Below are 7,301 nucleotides of genomic sequence, written 5' to 3'. Positions count from 1 at the left end.
AGGAGGTGGCTGTCCACCGCCCTGTGAGCGGTGGTTCCTGTTCTTCTCCTGCATCGTTGTCCATACCGTTGATGTCTTTGGAGTCGAAGTCAAGCACGTCGGTTAGATCATCGACCGTGGCAATGAAGTGGGTGGTGGGTGGGCAACGAATTCCTTCGTCGCCTGCTTCCCACTCGAGCCAGACATAGTTCGGCCACGAGCCTCCTGACAAAGAGAGAGACTTTAATGAGTTCAGCACGTCGCCAAAGGGCGAGTGTTGGAAGATATCTGCTGTGGTGAACTCCATTACAGGAGCCGAACCAGATTTGGCGGGCTCAGGAGAGCGCGGACTGGAACCTACAGCCGGATACGAGTCCGGGGGTCCGGTGTCACAGGATTGTTTGGGGGCGAGGCCTGTGTTCGGCTCTACCACCGATGAGTGTGTGGCCTGCGGGGCAGGGTCCATCCCTCCGTCCTTAGGCAACGCGTTCTGCTCCGGATTTAGGTCCGGGTCTACCGCAGGGATGATATCCCGAGCATTGTCCGACAATAGGTCTAAGCCATGCTCATCGTGACCGTCCGGCACTCCTGGCACAGGCCCAAATCCGTTGAAGATCAAGTCTCCGCGGATATCAGCCGTGTAGTTCAGGTTTCCAAACCTGATCTGGTGGCCAGGGGCATAACTGTCGATCTGCTCCAGATGGCCAAGCGAATTGGCCCGTAGTGAGAAGCCGCCGAATATGAAGATCTGTCCGGGGAGAAAAGTCTCACCCTGGACCATGTTGTTGACGATGATCGAAGGAGCCATCGAGCCTTGCAGCAATGACACAGAGGAACTCTCAATGAAAGCACCAATGTCGGTGTCAATACCGGCAGATCTCGGGTAGGGGGTCCTGATCTGTGCGTCTTAGGCTGATGGTGACAGGAAGCAAGGGACACAATGTTTACCCAGGTTCGGGCCCTCTCGATGGAGATAAAACCCTACTTCCTGCTTGATTAATATTGATGATGTGAGTAGTACAAGAGTAGAGGCTAAACCCTAGGAGCTAGCCTATGATGATTATGATTGTGATTGTGATTGGCCTTCTAAGGACCAACCTCTCCGGTTTATATAAACACCGGAGAGGGCTAGGGTTTACACGGAGTTGGTTACAAGGAAGGAAAAATAATATCCGGATCGCCAAGCTTGTCTTCCACGCAAAGGAGAGTCCCATCCGGACACATGACGGAGTCTCGAGTCTTGTATCTTCACGCTCCAATAGTCCGGACGAAGTATATAGTCCGGCTGTCCAGATACCCCCTAATCCAGGACTCCCTCATGGCCTCCACACACTTGGAGGCTAAGTCGCCTAATAAGGGAAAAATCCCTTTCCGAAGGAATCCGCCACCGCCACCGACAGCAGCCCGGAGTGGAATCCCAGGGTCCAGCCCCTGGTGAAATCGCGAGTATATAAAATCCGGACACGTTTGTATATCCAGACTCACTATCATATAGCGTTTAACGCCTTGAGTCAAGCCTTTTTTGAAGTTCGGCTAGGTCCCACGCCGAGCAATCCTGATCGGAGGATTTACTGGGTTCAGATGATATGGACAGCGGGACACCTCCGACGGCCCCCCTCCCCAAAACACATGAATGACACCGAGGTATCGTCCCATAGGGGCCCAGGCCGAGGAGGGGGTGGAAAGACCGTCAAGGCGGCGCCAGAGGGTCAAACCTCGGCGGCCGGACATACGGGAGAAAAGGCTCCCATGGACACCGACGACGGGGGCTATCTTGAATTCGGCCCCCAGCCGGACACAATTCAGGAGACCAACACGGCCCCGGAATCAGGCAGGCAACCTCCCTAGTCAGGAGGGGGTGCGCCTGTTCCACCGGCAACCTCTGCCCAACCAGAGGTGCCGGATACCTAATCAGCAGTGCTGAAGAGCGCCTCCATCATTGAAGAACACCGTGCCCTTATGGGTGCGGTGATTGAGAAGATTCAGTCCGCAGAAAGCGGGCTGAACGAAGCCTGCATCATCCTTATAATGGGCTTTGAGGTATGTTATGAGGTTTCAAAGAGTGTCGTAGTATAGATAGTAGCCCCTGATACACTGTTCGGTGTTCGAAAGAAAGAACCGGACAGAGGATCAAATATATGTTCACAGGAGACTTACCTTTTGGTACCTCTCCCTCTTTTGCTTTTTATAAGCAGGCGTCTGTAGTGACTGCCGCCTCTCATACTGCGGAAGTCTCCAGACTGAAGCAGAGTCTGGAGCAGGCCGAAGAAGAACTTGGCCAGGTGAAAAAGCAGTTGAAGGATAACCAAGGTATGCAAAAACCTTGTTCGCATTCAGTGTGAATGAATAATTGAGTATGATTTTTTTTTCATGATGTGCTCTAGGGGCGACGGCCAAAGTCGAGGCTCTTAAGAAGGCGGTGGCCGAGGCCGAGAAGAAGGCAGCCACAGAGCAGGCTCTTCGTGAAAAGCACGAGGCCAGGGTTATTGAAGTTGAGCAAAAGCTCCAAGAGGCCATGAAGAAATGCGAGACCTTGGAGCAGAGTTTAACAGAGAAAGAATCCGAACTCACCAAGGCTCTTCAAGCCGCACACGATGCCCGGGGCGAAGCCCAAGATGTCGTGCAGGAAATCCAGGAGGCCAGGAAGATCGGGGCGGGTAAGGCTTTTTCTATGCAAAGCGAATATTTGAAGGGAGAAAATCACGTTATTGATTTTAATTCGGATTTCTCCAGGGGTGTTTGTGGAACTGCCGCGCAGCGTATCTGATGCCACACAATTCTACCGAGCCGAAGAAAGGAGCACTGCAGAGAAGCTCTTCTGGTCGCAGTATCTGGCGCCAGAGTATCCAGTGCCCTTTGCCGATCAACTGAAGCAGCTAATCGAACTGCATAGGGCGGCCGAACTAGCCATGAAGGATTTAATTATCCGACTATGGCCCACCGAGGTGATTCCTAGCAGCTACTTCGGGCTCGTGAAGCGGCTTGTAAGTGCCTGCCCTCGACTTGAAGTAATCAAGCGGTCGGTCTGTATGGAAGGTGCGCGAATGGCCTTCGCCCGTGCAAAGGTGCACTGGGCGAAGATGGATGCCGAAAAGCTGATGACCGAAGGACCGCCTGCGGGGAAGGAGCACCGCAAGCCCGAGTTATATTATGATAGTATCCTGAAAGGATCCTGCCTTGTAGCGGAGCAATGTGCCAAGGATATTATATTCCCATGAGTACATTCATGCTATCCCATGTAGTGTTGAACAAGGTCATTTAAATGATATAATGCCTGTTATTTGAGAATTTTACCTCCCGTGCGGCCATTTTATATATTAATCCTGAGAGTTGGCCAGTCGTCGGCTTCTGCCCCCACGTAGGAAGTACGGGGGTTTTCAGGATAAACCTGAGCACTCTTTACCCCAGTTTTGGGTCCTTGAAGGAGGTGTTCAGCACAACGAACCAGTCAATCGAACTATAAGGCTTTATCACTCTCACTTAGCCATAGGAGTTTGACAAAAGAAAGGTAGGCACAACCCCTGGTGTTCGGAAGACCTCACTAGGGGCTCTGTAAGCACCTGATCGGAAGAAAAAGCCGATCCATCGTACGCTGCATTAGTTATCGCATAATGCGGAAGAAATCCTTAAATATTTTGTAACCTCTCGAACAGCTGACCAGCTCTCACCGTATCATGACAGTCAGTTTTTGGCTTTCTCTACTGAGGCGCTCGTCCGAAAGAACCGGGACGCAATTGCAATAGTTCTCCCTTTGCTACCCTAGCCGATATAGCAGAACGTAGGGTGGCAAGCACATGAGCTGGGCAACCCAACTATTGACCCAAGACATGATTCAGAGCCGATGCATATAATGCTATAAGTTCGGGATGCCGAAGGATCGTGAAGGTATTCAGACTTTATTGCCGTATTATGGGTACAACGAGGCCCCTGGCATATTAAGGCGTATCATAGTGTACGGATGCCATTTGACAAAGAATATCAATAAGAAAGAACAGCAAGTAAGCGTTATATAAAGCCACATATTGTAATTGAATAATATGTCGATGCGTACGAGTACAAGTAGTGCGATAAAAAGAAATATGACTTGAGAACCTGCTGAGACCAGGGGAGGGAAGCTGTGTGTGGATCCGGATAATAATCGGATGGTCATCAATGTGAATATCTAAGGATCCCCTTACGTGTTCGAGCTGTTTCCCTCCTTGGTATGTTCGTCCCCTCATGGGTCTGGTCGCCATGTCGCTAGTGATGGCCTACACAAAAGTGGACCTGCAAAGAAAGTGCAAAAAATGTTTGTGTGCCACGAAGCGGTTAAGCCGCATTGTGTGGCCTAACCTGGCTTTGCCTCCGCCTACCGCCGCAGTGTTTAATTGAGCTCTTGACGAGCTGGGATATCCTGCTGCGGAGTAGTTCAGACTCTTTTGACGGTGTCCGGGAACCTGGCTGTCGAATGAAGGTTCGATTGAAAAATGCCAGTCTGCACTTCTACTGTTAAGGCGGTGGTGTGCTCTTTAGTACGGAGGGAGCGCTTGGCTTTGCCATTAACTGTTATGACGCCGCGTGGACTGGGCATCTTGAGCTTAAGATAGGCGTAATGTGGCACTGCGTTGAATTGAGCGAACGTGGTTCGTCCTAGCAGTGCATGATAGCCACTGCGGAAGGGGACGATATCGAAGATTAAATCCTCACTCCGGAAGTTGTCCGGGGATCCGAAGACCACTTTCAGTATGATTGAGCCTGTACAATAGGCCTCTACACCTGGTATGACACCTTTGAAGGTGGTTTTGGTGGGTTTGATCCTTGAGGGATCGATACCCATTTTGCGCACTGTATACTAATAGAGTAGGTTCAGGCTGCTGGCACCATCCATGAGGACTCATGTGAGGTGGAATCCGTCAATTATTGGGTCAAGGACTAGTGCGGTTGAGTCACCCTGGCGGATATTGGCCGGATGATCCTTGCGATCAAAGGTGATCCGGCCGGACGACCATAGGTTATATTTTGGGGCGACTGCCTCTGTTGCGTCGACATCCTTAAGTGTGCGCCTCCGCTCCCGCTTGGGAATATGGGTGTCGTTTATCATATTCACCGTTTTACTTTGCGGAGGAAACTTCTTCTGCCCTCCTGTGTTCGGTGGCCTGGGCTCCTCGTCGTCATCATTGCTTTGTGACCCCTTCTCCTTATTTTCGGCACCTGACTTGCCAGCTTGTTTGAAGACCCAACATTCTCTGTTGGTACGATTGGCTGGTGTTCCTAGGGCGCCGTGAATTTGGCATGGACGGTCGAGTATACGGTCCAGACTGGACGTGCCCAGACTGTTTCTTTTGAATTGTTTCTTCCTTTGATCGGTATTAGAGCCGCTGAATCTGGCATTGACGGTCGTGTCTTCAGTGTTGTCACCATTATTTCGCCATTTGTGTTTGCTATGTTGGGGCTTGTTGTTACTCTCTCTTGGTTCAGAAGTCCCAGGCTTGCTTGAGGCGATGTTGCTACGAGCTAGCCAACTATCCTCGCCTGCACAGAAGCGGGTCATGAGTGTCGTGAGGGCTGCCATGGACTTCGGCCTTTCTTGGCCAAGGTGTCGGGCAAGCCACTCGTCACGGATGTTGTGTTTAAAGGCCGCTAGGGCTTCGGCATCCGGACAGTCAATGATTTGGTTCTTTTTAGTTAAGAACCGAGCCCAGAATTTCCTGGCTGACTCTCCAGGCTGCTGGGTTATGTGACTTAAGTCATCAGCGTCCGGTGCTCACACATAAGTGCCCTGTAAGTTGTCAAGGAATGCGTTTCCAGGTTCTCCCAACTGCCAATGGAGTTTGCCGGCAGACTATTCAGCCAATGCCGAGCTGGTCCCTTGAGCTTTAGTGGGAGGTACTTGATGGCATGTAGATCATCGCCATGGGCCATGTGAACGTGGAGAAGGAAATCTTCAATCCATACCGCGGGGTCTGTTGTCCCATCATATGGTTCGATGTTTACGGGTTTAAACCCTTGTGGGAACTCATGCTCCATTACTTCGTCAGTGAAGCATAGGGGGTGTGCGGCGCCTCTATGGAGGGCTACATCGCGACGCAGTTCGGATGAATCTGGTCTGCTGTGTTCGGCCCGAACGGATTTGTATTTAGTATATCCGGCCTGGCGGTCATCATCACGCGTTGGGGCATGCCCCCGTGATCCGTAGACCGATCTTGATTGTCCTGCTTTGTTTTTCAGTTCATCTCGCAGGTCGTGCGTGTAGCCCCGGGCCTTCATGTTTTTGTTTGATTTGGCGATGGAGTGCGGGCTGCTATTCGGGTTGATACGCCGCTTTATCTCGGCCACGAGGTGGTCGGTCAGCCGCATCCTGTGCTGGTAGTATAGGCTCTAGTGCCTCATCCTCGAATTGAGGTAACAACCTGCGCCTCGGGTAGCTTTTGGTTGGGCGCTCGAGTCCGTATTCCTCGGCTGCCAGGACCTCAGTCCATCTGTTAGTTAGCAGATCTTGAGTTAGTAGATCTTGATCAGCTTGAAGTTGTTGCTATTTTTTCTTCAGGCTCTTTGCAATGGCTATAACCGGCGCTTGAAGCGCTCCTACTCGACGGGATCCTCAGGCACAATAAATTTATCCTTGCCGAGGCTTACCTCGTCTTCGGAGAGAGGCATATAATTGTCGTCCTCCGAGTCTTCATCCATTGCCTGTTCATCAGGGCTAGCTTGCCCGTCCTCCCATCCGGCCTGCTTGAGGCTTGGTTGGGCGGGATTGTTTTCGTCTTCGGCATCATCCAGAGTGCTATTGTCTCTTGTGTCGGTATCGCTGTTTTTGCTATGGCAGGATTTAGAGCGGTGCCGCTGACGTCGGCGCTTTGGTTGCTTCTCAAGAGGATCATCTTCTGTTGCGTCCTTTTGATCTTCGCCATTGTTTTCTTTGGGTGTGTCCACCATATATATGTCGTATGATGAGGTGGCTGTCCAGCGCCCTGTGGGAGGTGGTTTCATCGGAATCTTCGGAGTCGAAATCAAGCATGTCGGTTAAGTCATCGACAGTGGCTATTAAGTGGGTGGTGGGTGGGTAACGAATTCCTTCGTCATCCGCTTCCCACTTGAGCCGGACATAGTTCGGCCAAGAGTCTCCCGACAAGGAGAGAGATTTTAATGAGTTTAGCACATCGCACAAGGGCGAGTGCCGAAAGATATCCGCGAAGCTAAACTCCATGATTGGTGCCCAGTTAGATGCGATGGGCACGGACGCACGCGGTTCAGAGCCTATGGCCGGAGACGAGTCCGAGGGTCCGATGACACAGACCTCATTGGAAGTGGAATCTGTGTTCGGCTCTATTGCCATTGAGTAT

The sequence above is a fragment of the Triticum dicoccoides genome, chromosome 4B (genome assembly GCF_002162155.2).
Source record: "Triticum dicoccoides isolate Atlit2015 ecotype Zavitan chromosome 4B, WEW_v2.0, whole genome shotgun sequence".
In the NCBI taxonomy this organism is placed as follows: Eukaryota; Viridiplantae; Streptophyta; class Magnoliopsida; order Poales; family Poaceae; genus Triticum; species Triticum dicoccoides.
The sequence above is the reverse complement of the archived record's forward strand: the minus strand, read 5'-3'. Positions refer to the sequence as shown.